Consider the following 22,371-nt stretch of genomic DNA (forward strand, 5'->3'; position numbering starts at 1 on the left):
TGCAAAGCATGAACTGCAGTGGAGTAAACACCTTAAAACCAAGGAAGTCACTCAGGCTCCCCCTGCTACCTCTTCTGCTGCTGCCGCCTCGGCCTATTCTGCTGCTGCCGCCTCGGCCTCTTCCTCCGCCTCTGGAGGAACGTTGGCACCTGCCGCCCAGCAAACAGGGGATGTACCACCAACACCACCACCACCACCTCCGTCACCAAGCGTCTCAACCATGTCACACGCCAGCGTTCAGCTCTCCATCTCACAAACATTTGATAGAAAGCGTAAATTCCCACCTAGCCACCCTCGATCCCTGGCCCTGAATGCCAGCATTTCTAAACTACTGGCCTATGAAATGCTGTCATTTAGGCTGGTGGACACAGACAGCTTCAAACAGCTCATGTCGCTTGCTGTCCCACAGTATGTTGTTCCCAGCCGGCACTACTTCTCCAAGAGAGCCGTGCCTTCCCTGCACAACCAAGTATCCGATAAAATCAAGTGTGCACTGCGCAACGCCATCTGTAGCAAGGTCCACCTAACCACAGATACGTGGACCAGTAAGCACGGCCAGGGACGCTATATCTCCCTAACTGCACACTGGGTAAATGTAGTGGCAGCTGGGCCCCAGGCGGAGAGCTGTTTGGCGCACGTCCTTCCGCCGCCAAGGATCGCAGGGCAACATTCTTTGCCTCCTGTTGCCACCTCCTCCTTCTCGGCTTCCTCCTCCTCTTCTTCCACCTGCTCATCCAGTCAGCCACACACCTTCACCACCAACTTCAGCACAGCCCGGGGTAAACATCAGCAGGCCATTCTGAAACTCATATGTTTGGGGGACAGGCCCCACACCGCACAGGAGTTGTGGCGGGGTATTGAACAACAGACCGACGAGTGGTTGCTGCCGGTGAGCCTCAAGCCCGGCCTGGTGGTGTGTGATAATGGGCGAAATCTCGTTGCAGCTCTGGGACTAGCCAATTTGACGCACATCCCTTGCTTGGCGCATGTGCTGAATTTGGTGGTGCAGAAGTTCATTCACAACTACCCCGACATGTCAGAGCTGCTGCATAAAGTGCGGGCCGTCTGTTCGCGCTTCCGGCGTTCACATCCTGCCGCTGCTCGCCTGTCTGCGCTACAGCGTAACTTCGGCCTTCCCGCTCACCGCCTCATATGCGACGTGCCCACCAGGTGGAACTCCACCTTGCACATGCTGGACAGACTGTGCGAGCAGCAGCAGGCCATAGTGGAGTTTCAGCTGCAGCACGCACGGGTCAGTCGCACTACAGAACAGCACCACTTCACCACCAATGACTGGGCCTCCATGCGAGACCTGTGTGCCCTGTTGCGCTGTTTCGAGTACTCCACCAACATGGCCAGTGGCGATGACACCGTTATCAGCGTTACAATACCACTTCTATGTCTCCTTGAGAAAACACTTAGGGCGATGATGGAAGAGGAGGTGGCCCAGGAGGAGGAGGAGGAGGAGGAGGAAGAGGGGTCATTTTTAGCACTTTCAGGCCAGTCTCTTCGAAGTGACTCAGAGGGAGGTTTTTGGCAACAGCAGAGGCCAGGTACAAATGTGGCCAGCCAGGGCCCACTACTGGAGGACGAGGAGGACGAGGATGAGGAGGAGGTGGAGGAGGATGAGGATGAAGCATGGTCACAGCGGGGTGGCACCCAACGCAGCTCGGGTCCATCACTGGTGCGTGGCTGGGGGGAAAGGCAGGACGATGACGATACGCCTCCCACAGAGGACAGCTTGTCCTTACCCCTGGGCAGCCTGGCACACATGAGCGACTACATGCTGCAGTGCCTGCGCAACGACAGCAGAGTTGCCCACATTTTAACCTGTGCGGACTACTGGGTTGCCACCCTGCTGGATCCACGCTACAAAGACAATGTGCCCACCTTACTTCCTGCACTGGAGCGTGATAGGAAGATGCGCGAGTACAAGCGCACGTTGGTAGACGCGCTACTGAGAGCATTCCCAAATGTCACAGGGGAACAAGTGGAAGCCCAAGGCCAAGGCAGAGGAGGAGCAAGAGGTCGCCAAGGCAGCTGTGTCACGGCCAGCTCCTCTGAGGGCAGGGTTAGCATGGCAGAGATGTGGAAAACTTTTGTCAACACGCCACAGCTAACTGCACCACCACCTGATACGCAACGTGTTAGCAGGAGGCAACATTTCACTAACATGGTGGAACAGTACGTGTGCACACCCCTCCACGTACTGACTGATGGTTCGGCCCCATTCAACTTCTGGGTCTCTAAATTGTCCACGTGGCCAGAGCTAGCCTTTTATGCCTTGGAGGTGCTGGCCTGCCCGGCAGCCAGCGTTTTGTCTGAACGTGTATTCAGCACGGCAGGGGGCGTCATTACAGACAAACGCAGCCGCCTGTCTACAGCCAATGTGGACAAGCTGACGTTCATAAAAATGAACCAGGCATGGATCCCACAGGACCTGTCCGTCCCTTGTCCAGATTAGACATTAACTACCTCCCCATAACCATATATTATTGGACTCCAGGGCACTTCCTCATTCAATCCTATTTTTATTTTCATTTTATCATTATATTGCAAGGCTACCCAAAGTTGAATGAACCTCTCCTCTGCCTGTGTGCTAGGCCTAAATATATGCCAATGGATTGTTGCAGTGGTGGCTGACGTGAAGCCTCATTCTCTGCTATGACATGCAGACTGATTCTCTGGTGACATGAAGCCAGATTGTCTGTTACGGGACCTCTCTCCTCTGCCTGGGTGCTGGGCCTGAATTTATGACAATGGACTGTTGCAGTGGTGGCTGACGTGAAGCCTGATTCTCTGCTATGACATGCAGACTGATTCTCTGCTGACATGAAGCCAGATCCTCTGTTACGGGACCTCTCTCCTCTGCCTGGGTGCTGGGCCTAAATTTATGAAAATGGACTGTTGCAGTGGTGGGTGACGTGAAGCCTCATTCTCTGCTATGACATGCAGACTGATTCTCTGCTGACATGAAGCCAGATTGTCTGTTACGGGACCTCTCTCCTCTGCCTGGGTGCTGGGCCTAAATATCTGACAATGGACTGTTGCATTGGTGGCTGACGTGAAGCCTGATTCTCTGCTATGATATGAAGACTGATTCTCTGCTGACATGAAGCCAGATTGTCTGTTACGGGACCTCTCTCCTCTGCCTGTGTGCTAGGCCTAAATATATGCCAATGGATTGTTGCAGTGGTGGCTGACGTGAAGCCTGATTCTCTGCTATGACATGCAGACTGATTCTCTGGTGACATGAAGCCAGATCCTCTGTTACGGGACCTCTCTCCTCTGCCTGGGTGCTGGGCCTAAATTTATGAAAATGGACTGTTGCAGTGGTGGGTGACGTGAAGCCTGATTCTCTGCTATGACATGCAGACTGATTCTCTGGTGACATGAAGCCAGATCCTCTGTTACGGGACCTCTCTCCTCTGCCTGGGTGCTGGGCCTAAATTTATGAAAATGGACTGTTGCAGTGGTGGGTGACGTGAAGCCTCATTCTCTGCTATGACATGCAGACTGATTCTCTGCTGACATGAAGCCAGATCGTCTGTTACGGGACCTCTCTCCTCTGCCTGGGTGCTGGGCCTAAATTTATGAAAATGGACTCTTACAGTGGTGGGTGACGTGAAGCCTGATTCTCTGCTATGACATGAAGACTGATTCTCTGCTGACATGAAGCCAGATCCTCTGTTACGGGACCTCTCTCCTCTGCCTGGGTGCTGGGCCTAAATATCTGACAATGGACTGTTGCATTGGTGGCTGACGTGAAGCCTGATTCTCTGCTATGATATGAAGACTGATTCTCTGCTGACATGAAGCCAGATTGTCTGTTACGGGACCTCTCTCCTCTGCCTGTGTGCTAGGCCTAAATATATGCCAATGGATTGTTGCAGTGGTGGCTGACGTGAAGCCTGATTCTCTGCTATGACATGCAGACTGATTCTCTGGTGACATGAAGCCAGATCCTCTGTTACGGGACCTCTCTCCTCTGCCTGGGTGCTGGGCCTAAATTTATGAAAATGGACTGTTGCAGTGGTGGGTGACGTGAAGCCTGATTCTCTGCTATGACATGCAGACTGATTCTCTGGTGACATGAAGCCAGATCCTCTGTTACGGGACCTCTCTCCTCTGCCTGGGTGCTGGGCCTAAATTTATGAAAATGGACTGTTGCAGTGGTGGGTGACGTGAAGCCTCATTCTCTGCTATGACATGCAGACTGATTCTCTGCTGACATGAAGCCAGATTGTCTGTTACGGGACCTCTCTCCTCTGCCTGGGTGCTGGGCCTGAATTTATGACAATGGACTGTTGCAGTGGTGGCTGACGTGAAGCCTGATTCTCTGCTATGATATGAAGACTGATTCTCTGCTGACATGAAGCCAGATTGTCTGTTACGGGACCTCTCTCCTCTGCCTGGGTGCCGGGGCCTAAATATCTGAGAATGGACTGTTCCAGTGGTGGGTAACGGGAAGCCAGATTCTCTGCTATGATATGAAGACTGATTCTCTGCTGACATGAAGCCAGATTGTCTGTTACGGGACCTCTCTCCTCTGCCTGGGTGCTGGGCCTAAATTTATGAAAATGGACTCTTACAGTGGTGGGTGACGTGAAGCCTGATTCTCTGCTATGACATGAAGACTGATTCTCTGCTGACATGAAGCCAGATTGTCTGTTACGGGACCTCTCTCCTCTGCCTGGGTGCCGGGGCCTAAATATCTGAGAATGGACTGTTCCAGTGGTGGGTGACGGGAAGCCAGATTCTCTGCTATGGAACCTCTCTCCAATTGATTTTGGTTAATTTTTATTTATTTAATTTTTATTTTAATTAATTTCCCTATCCACATTTGTTTGCAGGGGATTTACCTACATGTTGCTGCCTTTTGCAGCCCTCTAGCCCTTTCCTGGGCTGTTTTACAGCCGTTTTAGTGCCGAAAAGTTCGGGTCCCCATTGACTTCAATGGGGTTCGGGTTCGGGACGAAGTTCGGATCGGGTTCGGATCCCGAACCCGAACATTTCCGGGATGTTCGGCCGAACTTCTCGAACCCGAACATCCAGGTGTTCGCTCAACTCTACTTATGAACTAGAGCCATAATTCTCTTGCTGCTCATTTGTGGTTTGCACTTGCACTTTATATATATATGGCATCTTTTGACTCTATTGATTAGACAGCCACAATTTTTGGATTAATGCAATAGATTTTGTCTTCAGGCTCCATCTTATGTCACTCCTCTTACCAAGTCCTCCCAGGGTTGTACCACACTTTTTTTTATACTGACTTGTCTGTCATTTCCCATTATATGTTTTTAATCATGTACTTCAATAAAAATTATTTTTATAGCTTATCAACTCTCAGTGTTCGATTATAGGTTTTTCCAGTTATCCCTGAGTTAGCTTTTTGCTGAGGGGCTTATGCCATTTTGTTGCTTCACGCATCCTTTCATGTAACCTATCCTGTATTTAACTAGGTAGAGCAGGGGTATGTCACAGCCAAAAATTGGTAAATTTCACCCAAAAATGTAACACATATTTGTGAAAATTGTTTAACTGTCTACTAGGTAGAGCAGGGGTATATCACAGCCAAAAATAGGTGAATTTCACCCGAAAATGTAACAGACAATTTATCTTAATTTGTTTACCTGTCTACTAGGTAGAGCAGGGGTATCTCACAGCCAAAAATTGGCGAATTTCACCCAAAAATGTAACAGACAGAATAGTGAAATAATAAAATATGAAAAAAAATAACAAAAAATAATCATGTAGGAGGTTGAGGAATTAGTGGATGTAGCGGTGTAGGTGGAAGCGGCAGTGGAGGAGGACGAGGTAGCCAACACTGACTTTTGGTTTTAATTTTAAATTTTTAAATTAGGTTACACCCCAAAAGACTGAGGCACTGCAGTGTATTGTCTGAACGTGTGTTTAGCATGGCAGGGTGCATTATCACAGACAAGTGCAGCCGCCTGTCCACAGCCAATGTGGACAAGCTTATGTTCATTAAAATGAACCAGGCATGGATCCCACAGGACTTGTCCGTACCTTGTGCAGAATAGACATGTATACCGGCCTTAACCAGCCATTGTTATAATGCAGCGCAATTGGTCATTGTTGTATTTTTGCTATTTCCCAATCTTTTAGGGTGTACCCTAATTTAAACAAAAAATAAAATAAAAAATAATAAATAAAAAAACATAGTTGGCTACCTCATCCTCCTCCACCGCCGCTTCCACCTACACCGCTACGTCCACCGACTACTCAACCTCTTACGCCATATGGACCTCCACCTCATACATCAAGATAATTTTTTTGTTAATTTTTATGTATTTTATTTTATTATAAGTCATTTCACTAATTTGTCTGATACATAGTTGGGTTACATATCCCAAATTTGTGGCTGCGATATACCCCTGCTTTACCTAGTGGACAGGTTTATACATTTTACAAATTTTTCTGTTACATAGTTGGGTAACATTCATCAATTTTTGGCTGTGATATTCTCATGCTCTACCTAGTGGACAGGTTAATAAATTTCACTAATTTGTCTGTTACATTGTCTGGTGAAATTCATACATTTTTGGCTGTGATATACCCCTGCTCTATCTAGTAGACAGGTTAATAAATTTCACACATTTTTCTGTTACATAGTTGGGTGACATTCACCAATTTTGGGCTGTGATATACCCCTGCTCTACCTAGTTGACAGGTTAGTAAATTTCACTAATTTGTCTGTTACATTGTCGGGTGAAATTTAACAATTTTTGGCTGTGATATACGCCTGCTCTACCTGAAGGACAGGTTAATAAATTTCACTAATTTGTCTGTTACATTGTCGGGTGACATTCACCACAAATTTTTGGCTGTGATATACCCCTGCTCTACCTAGTGGACAGGTTAATACATTTCATTAATTTGTCTGTTACATTGTAGAGTGAAATTCACCAATATTTGGCCGTGATATACCCCTGCTCTACCTAGTAGACAGGTTAATAAATTTCACTAATTTTTCAGTTACATAGTTGGTGAAATTCACCAATTTTTGGCTTTTAATATACCCCTGCTCTACCTAGTGGAAAGGTTAATAAATGTCACAAAATTTTCTTTTACATAGTTGGGTGGCATTCACCAATTTTGGGATGTGATATACCCCTGCTCTACCTAGTAGACAGATTAGTAAATTTCACAAATTTGTCTGTTAACTTGTCGGGTGAAATTCACCAATTTTTGTCTGTGATATACTTCTGCTCTACCTAAAGAACAGGTTAATACGTTTCACTAATTTGTCTGTTACATTGTCAGATGACCTTCACCAATTTTCGACTGTGATATACCCCTGCTCTACCTAGTTGACAGGTTAATAAATATCACTAATTTGTCTGTTACATTGTCGGTGAAATTCACCAATTTTGGGCTTTTAATATACCCCTGCTCTAACTAGTAGACAGGTTAATAAATTTCATTAATTTGTCTGTTACATTGTCGGGTGAAATTCACCAATTGTCGGCTGTGATATACCCCTGGTCTACCTAGTCGAAAGGTTAATAAATTTCATTAATTTGTCTGTTGCATTTTCCGGTGAAATTCAAAAATTTTTGGCTGTGATATACCCTTGCTCTACCTAGTGGATACGGAAATACATTTCACTAATTAGTCTGTTACATTCTTGGGTGAAATTTTTTCAAATTTTGCCGTATACAAACCCCTGCTCTGCATAGGTGACAGGGACCAAATTTTTGTAAAATTGTCTGTTTAATTGGTGGGTGACATGAACACAGTTTTGCAGTGAATAAACCCCTGGTTTTCATAGGTGACAGGGACCTATTTTATTTTATTTTTTTAAATCATCTGTTACATTGTCAAGTGACATTTTGCTAATTTTGCCGTATACAAACCCCTGCTCTGCATAGGTGATAAGGACCTCATTTCCGGAAAACCTTCTGTTTAATTGATGGGTGACATGAACACAGTTTTGCCGTGAATAAACCCCTGCTCTGCATAGGTGACAAGGACCTAAATTTCAAAAAATTGTCTGTTACATTGTCAAGTGACATTTTACCAATTTTTACCAATACAAACTCCTGCTCTCCATAGGTGACAGGGACCAAATTGTCTGTTACATTGTCAAGTGACATTTTACCAATTTTTACCAATACAAACTCCTGCTCTCCATAGGTGACAGGGACCAAATTTTTTGAAAATTGTCTGTTGAATTGGTGGGTGACACAGTTTTGCCATGAATAAACCCCTGCTCTACATAGGTGACAGGGCCCGAGATTTTTAAAAATTGTCTTTTCCTTTGGTGTGTAACATTAACCCATTTTTGCCGATGAAAAACCCCTGCTCTGCATAAGTGACAGGGACTTTAATTTGCTAAATTCATCTTTAATTGGCCCTTTCATTCGATCCTTCTGCTTTAATAACTTGTCCCACATTTCAGCTTGATCACATTGCAGCCATTCACCTCCCTTGGAAGTGGTATCCCTTTCTCACGCTTCCTCTCCGGCGTGGAACCCTGATTCACCGCTAACAGTGATCAACATGGTAGGAGCAGAAAAGAACATTGAAAGTTGATAGAGCAGATATCCAATTGGATTGTGCACATCACGGGGGGGTGCAACATGGTGCAGTATGTGTGTACACGCCTACACGTACTGAATGATGGGTCTGCCCCCTTCAACTTCTGGGTCTCCACATGGCCTGACCTTGCCCTTTACACCTTGGAGGTGCTGGCCCGCCCTGCAGCCAGTGTATTGTCTGAACATTTGTTTAGCACGGCTGGAGGGGGTTATCACAGGTTATATTTCCTAATGTTTTTAGGTGTACCCTAATTTAAAAAAATAAAAAATAAGAATAAAAAAACATTGTTGGCTACTTCCTCCACCACCACTTCCGCCTACACCGCCACATCCACCGCCTCCTCAACCTTCTATTCCATATAGACCTCGTTCTCCTAGATCAAGATTATTATTTTTTATTTTTATGTATTTTGTGTTATTTTAAGTCATTTCCCTATCCACATTTATTTGCAGAGCAACCATGTGGAGGACAATAGAAAAGGCAACACTCACCAGTGTAGATAAAACAATGCTTTATTCGGTCATGTGTAAAATCTTCTGGCTAGAGCATACAGTGCTCATGTACATAGATGAAGTTGACAGCGATGGCCGTTTTGCTCTAACTTGCGCTTCATCAGGCCAATGACCAATGTTATACATATTATTTGAGGCTGTGCACCACTTTATGTGTTTTTAAAGAGACAGGTAGTTGAGGACCTGGTGTATATGCTAGGGACGGTTGGCCTTATCTCTTGTTTTCTCTACCTTTGTTTGCAGAACACTTGCCATGCTCTTAACCAAATGTTGCTGCCATTTGCAGCCCACTAGCCCTTTCAATGACTTTGTTAGAGCCATTTTAGTGCTCCAAAGTTCGGGTCCTCATTGACTTCAAGGTGGTTCGGGGTCAAGTTCGGGTCAACTTTTTTGTGAAGTTCGGCCGAACCCGTCGAATCGGAACATCCAGGTGTCCGCTCAACTCTAGTCCCGTATCAGCTATGACAGCCAGGCTAAATCTTACGGTGTCAATTAGCAATAGCTGCTACTGACACATAAAATGCAGAGGCCAGGAACCTCACTGACACATACCTTCCATCCACGATAATTCCAGGTACCTCTTTGGAAATAAATTCTCGGTCTCTCGGGCTGATTTTATTTGTCTTTTACATATTCTATTTTTTTCCTTATAGTTTTTCGATGCTGCCTGCTACCCTCCTGTTTTTGTGATTTAAATGCTTTATTTCTGTCATTTATTGCTTTCTTTCTATTTCTCTTTATCTGGATCTTTTTTTTTTTTCTTGTTTCTTAACCTTTTATTGATCACTGGGGTAGGGAAACACCATAAAACCATAACTTTATTATGATAATCTAAAAACAATACTTGGGGACAGGGTTACTAATCTGCAGACAACAATTATGTAGGGAAAGAGTGTAACCCCTGGCAGGGAGGTGGTCTGCCCAGAGGATTATAACCAAATAAATCTTGGGTAGACACCTGAGAGCACAGGTGTAATGAATCATGTGCCCCCTAGTAGGTACAAACAAAAACTGGTGTGTCCCTGCTATCCATGGCTAGAAACAAGTGAAACAATTGAGGATTGTAATACAACCCCTATATTCAGAGGTCACAGCCTATATAGCAGGGCACCACCAGACAGGGTGAAAACCAATGTGCTACTGGGTACAAGAATTGGGGCAAAGACTAATTAGCATAAGCCCCTATTAACATCCCACAGAGCATAGGGCTACTATGAGGCTGATCAAGCAAAGTAAAGCCTCAACAATGTAGCCAGTATCAATGAGTCCAAATCACCCTCAACTCCCTAGCATTGGGAATTAGCTGCCACCTTCACTAACAAGCGGCATACTAAACTTGTTTCTTCATTAAAGATTCATCATGAGTATACAGCACTGAAGGTTAGCATTAGCAGAGCTGCCACACTAGTGGTGTGTGGCAGCAAGTCCGGCGCTATGTTGGCCATAATGCGGCCGCTCAAAGCGCCGACCTATGAAAAGAGACCACCCACAAGTGGAGGGGATCCAGTGGAACACGGCCAATCCCGATTCTGGGAGGCAGGAACATAGCCTGCCGTCATCGCACTGCGGTGTAGGATGAACACTGTGCCCCTGAATGATTAAATGTCAGTGCAGGCATAATAGAAGGTGTGCTTCAGAGACAAAGGGGATGAGATGAGAAAAGCAAGAAGGAGGATTTGTTTGGGGGAGAAAAATGACATACAGTGTGAATATTGGAGGGTGGGTATATGAGTCAAAGTCATAAATCTCCCCCATTCTATATGCAAACGTAGCCATCCCCATTTAACATATATAGACTGGATTAATAACTCACATTTTAGATGGCACATCTAAAGAATAGCATTAAATTGGGGGATATTAGTGCCCCCCAAAAAAACTTAGTCTAGGCGGTAGGGGATGGTGCCAGGTGTTCTCCTACCTGGAACCACCAACTCAAAATTAATTAATAAAACAGGCAAAGGAAATATGTTTGTTTAATCCATGTTGTCGGATCCACTGAGCTTCCTTTTGAACAATCCAACGATCCAGGTTGCCCCTCGTCATATTACCTCAACCCCCTGAAACTGGATTGCACAGACATTCCCTGAATGCTGTGTATAGATGTGACGTGTCACGTGGGTGTCTGCCTGTTTCCTGATGTCAATAAGGTGCTCGCATATCTGCCAGCGAAATTCACAGGTGGTTTTTCCCACGCATTGTAATCCGCAGACACACGTTGCTAGGTATACCATACCTGAAGTCCTACAATTAATAAAATATCTAATCGTGTAGGATTTTGATGTAGAGGTACTGGTAAAAACCCGTCCCGTCTTGATGAAGTCACACGCTATGCAACCACTGCAACAAAAAGTGCCCATGGTGAGATTCACCAGCCATGTACTGGGGTGTGTGGGTTGAAAAAAAAATGTGAACAAGTCAGTCTTTTAGGTTACGGCCCCTACAGAAGGTGACTGCTGGCACACTGCCCACCAGATGTCCGATATCCTTGTCCATCTGGAGGATACCCCAGTGTTTACGTAGGATGTCTAATATGTGACCATTATCGTCATCAAATGTTGTAATCAAAAAGATTTGATCCTCACCCTCATTCTTCTGTTTAGGGACAAGGAGCGACTCGAGTGTGCATGATGCGGCGTGTTGATAGGCCGAGGACACAATTTTTTTGTGGGTACCCCCTACGCAGAACAGTTGCGGTGAACCCGCCCGAACTGCCCCTGGGCTTGTGGTAAAAACGAGCATTGAAGAGGAACACGTGGTGGAGTAGGAAATCCACAAGACGGGTGATGAACTGGTTATGACATAAGAACTCATTCCCTCGCTCCGAAAGGAAGAATTGGATGGCGTCCAGACCCTCCATATGGGGGATGGAGCTGTAGAGGGCCTCTATGTCAAGGTTGGCAAGAATGGTATGCTCCTCGACATAGAGGCCGTCCAGCTTGTTTACAATTTCCATCAAGTCCCTGACATACGAGGGAAGAGACGCCACAAATGGTCTCAAACTGATATCAACATAGTTGCTGATGTGACTAGTGAGACAATTTGTACCAGAAACAATAGGCCTGCCTTTTAAATGTTCTAGCCCTTTATGAACCTTTGGCAGGCTATAAAAACAGGCTGAGGGTGAGAAGGTAATAATACCTGAAATTCAGCCTTGCTGATGGGATTTGATGTCAAGGCCGATGTCAGGATAGTTCTCAATTCCTCTAAGTGCTTAGCAGTGGGATTGGCAGGAAGTATGTCATAGCAGTTTCTATCACATAAAACATTTTGACACATATTGAGATATTGCTTGTGTCCTAGCACAACTATATTGCCCCCTTTGTCAGTCGGTTTGATGATGATTGAGAAATCCTTCTCTAATGTCAATAAACCATTTAATTCATCCCTGGTTAAGTTACTTTTGCCACATTTAAAACCCTCCAGCTGTTTAAGTTCATAGGTAACAACTTTTAAAAACACATCCATAGGGGTAGTATCGCCAATCGGCGGGTTCAATTGGGAATGGTTTTTGAGAGTGTTGAAAGGGTCCTCACCAGGGACCGGCTCGTTCTCCTGCAACAGATCAACCAGATTTCTCATATCCACCAGATCAGAGACGTCAATGCTCAGACGCCACACAGGTGTTTGTAATTCAGCATTATGTACTGGATATAAATAAGATATGCATATCACTGCTCCTCACTTACCCTGACGAAGCCATTTGGTGAAATGCGTAGGTTAAGTGAGAGACGCTGGATGGGTGATGTGACCGTTAATACGTTTGTTTACAATTGAATGAGCTATTATATATCCTTGTCTACCTGAGGCACTATTACTATGTACTTTACTAGGCTCTTTGCCTGTGTGTGGAAACCTGCTGTAGTATCTATTTCCTTCATTTTCTGTTACTAACTTGGGGCAACATTTACACTTGTGTATTTGATTATTTAATTACATTTGTTGCTTCCCCTATATGTATTCACATTTATCGGTCCCCTCCCCCCTGTTTCCCTCTTTTATACTTGTTTTATTCCACCCAATGATGTAAGACTTCATTATGTGTTTTATTGTGTTGTTCTAATAAAGTATATATTTTTTGCTTACATATGGTCGCTTTTTCTTTGGTAATCTGGGTATGCACATAGTGTTATAGGTTGTGATTTTATCAATATATGTGGCCCACAAAGGTCATCTGTGTAGATTTTAGCTTTCTGGTAAAAATGCTCAAATGTTTCACCCATCCAAATAAATCAAAGTAGTGGGTGGGGACAAATGACAATCTTTTTTGAGGACATTGAGTTCTGCCTAAGTAAGTTCCCTATCTGATAAGTTGATGATCTGCAGATCATCAAAACTCGACGGTGAGGGGGCGTTAGGGCACATAGTTACTGCTCCTTCTGCTCCCTCAGCAGGTAATCCGAGATAGGGAGACCTTGTCCTAAAAAATTGCCCCTATTCTGAGCACCTCTGCCCCTGCGTGATCTACCCCTATTACCCCTGCCCCTAGATGAGGGCCTTGGGTACTGTGGGTAAGATATCGCCTCTGGGTTGGTTTCTTCCTTAGATGATGAGGGCTCTGTTTCACCCTCTAAGATCCTGACTGGCTTGGTATTATAATCAAATAGTCAACCCTCTCTAAAGTTAATTGTATCTGAGAGTGTTTTCTTTCTTTGAGCTGTGCAGTGTATCTCTGAACTGCCTGCTCTAAGACCTGTTCTTTCTTCACAATATCTGCTTTCCCTAGACAACTTTTTAACCTCCTAAAGTGATCTATAATTATATAGGGACGTCTACCTCTTCTATACCTCTCCTTCTGTGAATTTTGTGTCTTAACCTTTATTCCCATAAGGTATGTACCTGTAACAATTAGATTTTAGGTAATTATCTTTGTTTACTGCCAATAACCTGTTTCCTTTATGAGATGTACAGGTTACAGTTTCCCAGTCTATATCTGGGTAGTTTAAGTCCCCCATAATAATGACTTCATTATGATTTGCCGCCTCATCTATTTTGTTTCTAAGTAGATTTTCTGTGGACTCTGGTATATTAGGTGGATTATAATAAACTCCTATTAGTATTTTATTATTGTTTTTTTCCTCCATGTATTTCTACCCACAGTGACTCAATATGTTCATGTCCCTCACTTATGTCTTCCTGGAGTGTGGGCTTTAGACAGGACTTTACAAACCCCTCCCCCTCTCTGGTTTTGACAAACCTTTCTGAACAGACTGTAACACTGTACATTAACCGCCCAGTCATAGCTATCATCCAGCCATGTCTCAGTTATTCCCACTATCTCATAGTCCTCACACATCACTAATTCCAGTTCACCAATTTTATTAGTCAGGCTTCTGGCATTAGTGTACATACAATTAAGAGCTTACCCTACAGCTTTCCTTATTAACTGTTCTAGTCCCTCCTTCCATTCCTCCCCCAGTTCCATTAACCCCTCCCCCCAGGTTTCTATCTGCACTATCTTTGGCTCATATAACATAATCAGCCCCACCAATCCCTAGTTTAAACACTCCTCCAACCTTCTAGCCATCTTCTCCCCCAAAACAGCTGTGCATTCCCCATTGATGTGCTGACCATCCCTACGATAGAACCTGTAGCCAACAGAGAAGTCGGCCCAGTTCTCCAGGAACCCAAACCCCTCTTTGTTAACCTCCCTAATCTCCCACTGCCTTTCTTGTGTGGCTCATGGTACAGGTAGCATTTTGGAAAATACAACCATGTCACAGAAAAGTTACTGGCGACTTACAATAAAGTCAATGGGGCAAAAATTCCATGCAACTTGCCACCTGCGATACAAAATACTTCTGGTCTGTATTTTTGTAACTGTCTCATTGGGGCTGTCGCATTGTGACTCCATTGGCAATCATTCGATCCAATGACATGCGACGCATGTTGCCACGTAGTCCCAGCCTTATACAGGTAAACTATCAGGAACAAGCCTTTTTACAAGGCTTCCGTTTTGCATTTCTTCCTAAGATTCCATTATATTCCGTTATAACTCTGTTATAACGGAACCCTATAATGGAATTTATAAAGCAATACATCAAGTACTATGTATGTACTTGATAAATAATTTATAGCAACTTAAATTTTACTATTCAAGTAAAAAAATAATCTATTAAAAATCCTCCTATAGTGCAAAAACAGCTAAACAAAAAAAAAAAAAAAAAAAAGATATCTTGTTTTTATGCACGGCCAAATGACTGGAGGGGGTGGACCACTGTGGAGGTTACTGTTATGGAGGCGGGGTTCTTTGAAGGTCACAGTTAAGGGGTGGGCTGCTGTGGAGGTCAATATTAAGGGGCCGTGTGCTGTGGAGGTCTCTATGAAGAGGGTGGGGGGCTGATAAGGTCACTGTTAAGGGGACGGGACACTGCGAATGTCATTGTTAAGCTTATGGGCCTCTGTGGAAATCACTGTTAAGGAAGCAGGCTGCTGTGGAGGTCTTAGTTAAGGGGGCGGGCTTCTGTGAAGGTCACAGTTGAGGGGTGAGCCACTGGGGAGGCCACAGTAATCGGGTGGGACTTTGTGGGCGGTCAGTGTTAAGGGAGGCAAGGTGCTGTGGAGGTCACATTTTAAGAGGGTAGGACACTTTACGGGCTACTGTTAAGGGGGCAGACCACTGTGGGGATCAACATTAAGGGAATGGGGCACTGTGGAAGTCACTGTTAAGGGGGCATGGTGCTGTTAAGGTCACAATTATGGGTGTGGGATGCTGTGGGGGTCACTGTTAAGGCGGTGAGCTGCTGTAGAGGTTACTGTTAAGGAGGTGGGGTGCTATGGAAGTCACATTTTGATGCAGAAGGGCACTGTAGAGGTCACTATTATGGGAGCAGGTCACTGTGGAGGTCAATGTTAAGGTCACTGGGTTCTATGGAGGTCACTTTTTAAGGGGGATTGGTACTGTGGCGGTCACTGTTAAGGGTCTGGGGTGCTATTTAGGCCAATGTTAAGGTAGCAGGGTGCTGTGGAGGTCACATTTAAGGGGGCGGAGCACTGTAGAGGTCACTGTTAAGGGGGGGGCCACTGTGGGTGTCAATGTGAAGGGTGTGAGGTGCTGTGGAGGTCACTTTTAAAAGATTAGTGTATTAAAGAGGTCACTGTTAAGGATGTAGGCCACTGTGAAGGTCACTGTTAAGGTGGCAGACTGTTATAAAGGTCACAGTTAAGGGGGAGGTATGCTGTGAGGGGTCACTCTTAATTGATCAGGGCACTGTGGAGGTCACTGTTAAGGGGCATGGAGATGTGGCGGGCCATTGTTAAGGGGGTGAACTGCTGGGAAGGTTACTGTTAAGCTGGCGGGCTGCTGGAAAAGACACATTTTAAGGGGACGAGTTGCTGTAGAAGTCACAGTTAAGATGCAGGCCGCTATGGAGGTCAATATTAAGAGGGAAAGGCGCTGTGGGGGTCACTGTTAAGGGGGGAGTCAATGTGCAATGTCACTGTAAAGGGGGCTAGGCATTGTGCAGGGTCACTGTTTAGAGGACAGGCCGCTGTAGATATCACTGTTAAGGGGCAGTGATGCTGTAGACATTACATTTTAAGGTGGTAGGGTGCTGTGGAGGACACTGTTAAGGGGAAGGTCACTATGGAGATGAATGTTAAAGGGACAGGTTCTGTATATGTCACTATTAAGGTGACTGGGTGCTGTGGAAGTCATTGTTAAGGGTTGGAGTGCTGTGAGGGGTCACTGTTAAAAGGAGTATACTGCTATCGAGGTTAGTGTTAAGGGGTCAGAGTTCTATGGAAGTCACTCTTAAGGGGCGGAATATTGTGGAGGGTCAAAGTTAAAGGTTGGGCTGCTGTGGAGGTCACTTTTGAGGAGATGGGATGCTGTGGAGGTCAAAGTTAAGGCAATTTGGTAATGTGAAGATCACTGTTAAGGGGACAGGGTGCTGTGGAGGTTGCTTTTAAGGGGGTAAGGAGCTTTAAGGGGCCACTGTTCAGGGGGTGGGCCACTGTCAAAGTCATTGTTAAGTGAGTGGATGCTGTGGAACTGATTGTTAAGGGAGTAAGGTGCTATGGGGGGCTCACAGTTAAGGGGCGGGCACCTGTGGAGGTCACTGTTAAGGGTATGTGGTGAGATGCTGTGAAAGTTATTGCTAAGGAGATAGGGTGCTGTGAAGGTCATTCTTAAGGGGGTGGGGTGCTATGGAGGGGCCACTGTTAAAAGCACAGGCCACTGTGGAAGTCTGTGTTTAGGGGGGTGGGTGCTGTGGAGGCCACTGTTTAGGGGGCGCAACATTGTAGAGATCACTGTTACGTGGATGGGGCACTGTAGAGGTCACTGTTAAGAGGGTGGGCTTCTGTGGATTTGTAACACCCCAGAGTTGTGTTACAACACTCTTCTCCCCCGCTACAATCTCCTAAGAGCCTTTACCTTGTCATCTGATATGATTTTACATTATGTCATTCACAAATGTGCATAAACCATGTTAAATGCAAATTATTGTTGTAATTTTCCATGTTCACCAGCAGGTGGCAGCAATGGCTTGGTAGGGACTTAGTTTCAGTTTAGTATTTCTAAGCTGGAATAGTTCATTCTAGCTCAGCTCCCCCTCTGTGAAGGTGTGGACTATTCCCACAGCCTACACCCTGGGTGGAGAAGTAAGTTAGTGAGGAATTTAGCCCACCCTTTGCTAGGGCTAGGGTGTGCATGTTAGGAGCTCCCTGAGGTAGATAGGGAAGCCAGAATCTTGTCTCAGCTGAGACATCGATCAAATCCCCAGCCTGAGCCCTGCAGCCTCAGCTGGATGAAACAGCAGACAACCTCCATTTCCAGGAGGAAATCATACCCTGAAAAGATAACTGTGATTAAAGTTCAGAGACCCAGGAGAAGTCATATTCCTCCTCAGTTAGTCAGTCCCCATACATTAGAAGATAGAAAGTGCAGAAGCCAATTTCCTGACACAGTTTAGAGCTACAAAGCAGATATCCTTTCCTGCAAGCTCCAGGTTGATAGAGCAGAAGATAAATTCCTGCCAACCATTTCTGAAAGCCTGCTGGGACCTAAGACTAAAGCTGTACCTTGCTGGGATGAAAGTTACTCTCAGTAAAGATGAGTTTGAACTTTACCAAAGGTCTGGATCTCAATTTCTGCTGCAAAAATCCCCCTATTACTCCTCCTATCACTACACTCAATTTATTGCAAGTGAGCCAGGAGTCAGGAGTCCAGCCATACCCAGGTAGGAGACACCGTTACCACTACCATACAGAGACATTATACCACTCTGTAATTCCTAAACTGGGACGTGCGTTATAACACCTTTGAAGGGCCCTGTGACAATACCCTGTGCACGCTGCAATTGACGTCACAAACAAATATAGACTAATATTTGCACCTGACCCAGACATTGCATAATTTAGCGTCAGTATGTATACCCCCTATCCTGCTCATTGCAGATGTTACTGTTAAGGGGAGGTTCTGTGGAGGTCACATTTTATGGGGGTGGAGTGATACTGAGGTCAATGTGAAGGGTCTCTGTTTCAGGTCGCTATTCAGGGGGAGCGCTGCTGTGTAGGTCACTGTTAAGGGGCTGGGTGCTGTGGAGGTCAATATTACGTGGAACACTGTGGATATCTTTTAACTACACAAACATTAAATGAAATAGTCAAAATATACCCATGTGAAGCTGTTTTTTTTTGGTAGTCTCTAACATATATATAAAATTAATTTCTGCTGTCTGTCTGTTCTTTATGCACAGCCAAATTTGCACCAAATTTGGGATATAGATAAATCAGGTGATTAGAAGGGTTTTTGACTAGAAACATACCATTCTTGAGATATTGACAAAAACAATTATGCCACCATCACACAGCCTATATTAGCAAACAGAAGCTCACAGGTCCATCATTTATATCTTAACTGACATACACATGGTCACATGGCCAATTGAAGTCCACAGATCCTTCAGTTTTCGCCTCATTGATATACACACCGTTTTACACCAACCATTTGATGGGAATTGATAACATAGCCTAGAAAGTGCAACTTCTGTTTGGGAATTGTTGTGATTTGTTAATGAGAAAACCATGATCCTGTCAAAGAACTAGATTGCCTGAAGGCTGAGTGAAAACTGATAGTAATATGACACTTTCAGCAACTGGTTGTCCAGGGACCACAAAGATGCCTTTCATCCAGAGCTTTGCTGTTAATGCTATCCTAGTGAATATTCTTGGCGCTAAGGAGATGGAAAACAAGAGGCAAGTAAATTATAAATGGAGAATCCTTGTGAACATCTGGATTTCAATGCAGGCAAATTTCCCATGTCTGTGAAGAATAGGCATGTGCAAGCAAGCACCTGTGAGGTCTATGCCCCACTGCTGGGACAACATTTGTGCTGGCCTTGCAGAGCTCCAAACCTGGAGGTGACAGCAACACAGGCAAAGAGCAGCACAATTGCTGCTGGTCCTGCTGGATAGGAACCAGAGGTACAGAGAGTGTCTAAGAGGCTCTGAGACAATCACACAGGTGACGATGCCATCTTAGAGCACCTTCAGGCCAATGGACAGACTCCTATCTGTATACAGCCTGGCAATGCCTGCAAATGTAAGATATGGTAATTTGCATATATATTTCCCAGAAATACAGAGCAGCATTGGCTGGACTACAAGACTCCACATGAGTCCTAGGTAGTCTCCCTAATGATAAAGAGCACCTACAAGAGCACCCTCAAGGCCTCTCAGCTAGCCAGGGCACTTTTTGCTTGAGACACTTGTGACTTTTGTCCATTTGGAAGAATAACTGGTTTGCATGTCTGATTCAGAAAAGTATAATATGTAGGGCTCATTCTCTCAGAGGAGAAACATTCATATAGCTACAGTATGTTGATGGAGAAATAAATAAAAAAGTTATAGCTCTGTATATGCAAGGGGGAAAAATATCTTTCATCCTGAAGACCAATATAGGTTATGGGCTTCAAAGAGTTTAATTAGTGCAACCACAAGTGTTTCCTGCATTCTATTTTTGACAGCAACCCAAATGTAAGATGTACAGTATGTGTCTAAAATGGGTTGTTTATTAGAGTTCATCTTATATTGTGTGCATATTTCTCCAGTAATTTGGATTATACTTTGTCATATTAAAATGTATTTATTCAGAACTTCCTGTTTTTACAGGGTTTAAACATCACATTGCGATTCACATTTTTACAACAGTAATGATATTTCATCAACGCAAATATACTTACTCATTATTATTTCAAGGGTGACTTGCTGCATATAATTTATCTAGATGCATGTCTCTAGTACTGTTTTTCACTAAAAGCTTTTTAGATGCTCCTTCCCTTTTGTATACTACACAGACAAAAGCTGGGTGTTCATAGAAGCAGTAAAAACTAGTGTTGATCACGAATAAGCACAAATTTTTATTGCGAATATCGGCAGAATTTGCAAATCCGTAGAATATAGTGTTCGTAATTTTTAATATTCTAGATTTTTTTTTTTCCAGCAGTAACCTCCTTTCTTGCTTGTGGGCAAATGAGAATGCTGCAATATATTTTTCAGAGCTTAGCAACATCCCTAGCAACCAATAGGAAAGTTGCCTACCCCTTACTATATAATAAACTCCCCAGAAGCCATTTTCTGCTGCTTGTTGTAGTTCTGAGAGAGAGAGAGCTGTAGGTTAGATAGTGAAACAATCTAAAGTAAACAGTAGACGCGGGAACCGCGCTATGTATTGGTGGTTTATGAAAGTTGTTAGAAGCCGCTAACTGCGAAACCCGGGTATTAGTGCCGATTTGGACAATTGCAAAAATAATAACTGGAGATCATGAATTCTAGAATTTGCTAATTTATTGTGAATATTATGCAAAATATTGCAAAAACGATTATTGCCTATATCGCTGATCACTAGTGTTGAGCGAACATGCTCGGCCGAATACCTGTTCGGCTCGAGCATTGCTATGCTCGGCACATGGCGGTACTCGGCCGAGTACCGCATATGCTCGAGCGCCATGCTTGAGTCTCCTCCCCGCACATTTTGTGTCTGCTAAGCAGACAATAAACGTGCAGCTAAGTACTGCCATCACTGTAATGCCAGTAGCCATGTTGGCTACTGACATTACAGTGATTGGCTGTCCAGAACGCGTATTCGGGTGTTATATACACTTAGGAAGAGACAGATAGTGTAGGGAGTCTGATCGCAATATATTTAATAGAAAAATGTTTCAAAGACCCAAAAGTTCTTTTAAGGACTATTGTGTGTGGTGGCAGGCAGGCAGCAATATAATATATCCAGTGATTATTATTATTTTTTTTTACCATACTTTGCAATACTTTTCGATAGAGGGTGTCTGCAGTGACTTGTGACATCTGTGCTGCAATACCTTCTGGGTGTCAGGGCCAGAGATAGGAAATATATAATTGAAAACAATTATATTTTTTTCCATAATTTATCCACATTTTTCCTATAAACGGTCCCTGGAGTGAATTTTCACATCTGTGCTGCAATAGCGTCTGTGTGTCAGGGCCAGATATTGGGAAAAATTTTAGTGACAACAAATATATATTTATATATATAATTTATCTACACTATGCCTATAAATGGTTTCTGCAGTAAATTATCACATATGCGCTGCAATAGTATGTATGTGTCAGGACAAGAGATAGTAAAAATATAAGTGAAATCTATTTTCCTTTTCCATACTCTTACGTACTTTTTCCATATACTGTGCTTGCTGTGAACTGTGACATCCGTGCCACATATTGTGTACTAAGCGTGCATATAACATTTAATATGAAGAAGGTGAGCATTAAGGGATGGGAAGTGGCTGTGATTCTGATGGTGCACGCAGAGGCCATGGCCCTGGGCGCGGTGAAACTGTGCCTGCTGCCAGAGCACAAGAAAAACAATCATCCAAGATACATAGCTTCATGTCCTAGTTTGCAGGGCGGCACAGGGCACCACTCTTGAAGTCAGCCCGGTGCGAGCAGGTGGTCGGTTGTATTGCAGCAGATAGTGCTTCCAGTCGGTTAAGCACCACCCTGTCTTCCACCAAGTCCATTCTTAGTAGCAAGGAGTCTGGTCCACACAATCCTCACCCTGATCCTCCTACCTCCCACCATTTACAGTCTGGCCAAACAAGTAATCCCACACTCGGATATTCTGAGGACCTTTTTTCATTGCCATTAATTGATTTGGCCCTATCGCCAAGCACGCTTGATAAGGGACCTAAGATCTTGTGCCCCGATTCCCTACCTTTGAGCATCCAGAGTCACAAAAACATGACGGTGGGGAACAGCAACTAGTGTTTAATGAGGTGGATGATGATAAGACACAGTTGCCAATGACTCAACC

This window comes from Bufo gargarizans, chromosome 5 (assembly GCF_014858855.1).
Source record: "Bufo gargarizans isolate SCDJY-AF-19 chromosome 5, ASM1485885v1, whole genome shotgun sequence".
NCBI lineage: Eukaryota > Metazoa > Chordata > Amphibia > Anura > Bufonidae > Bufo > Bufo gargarizans.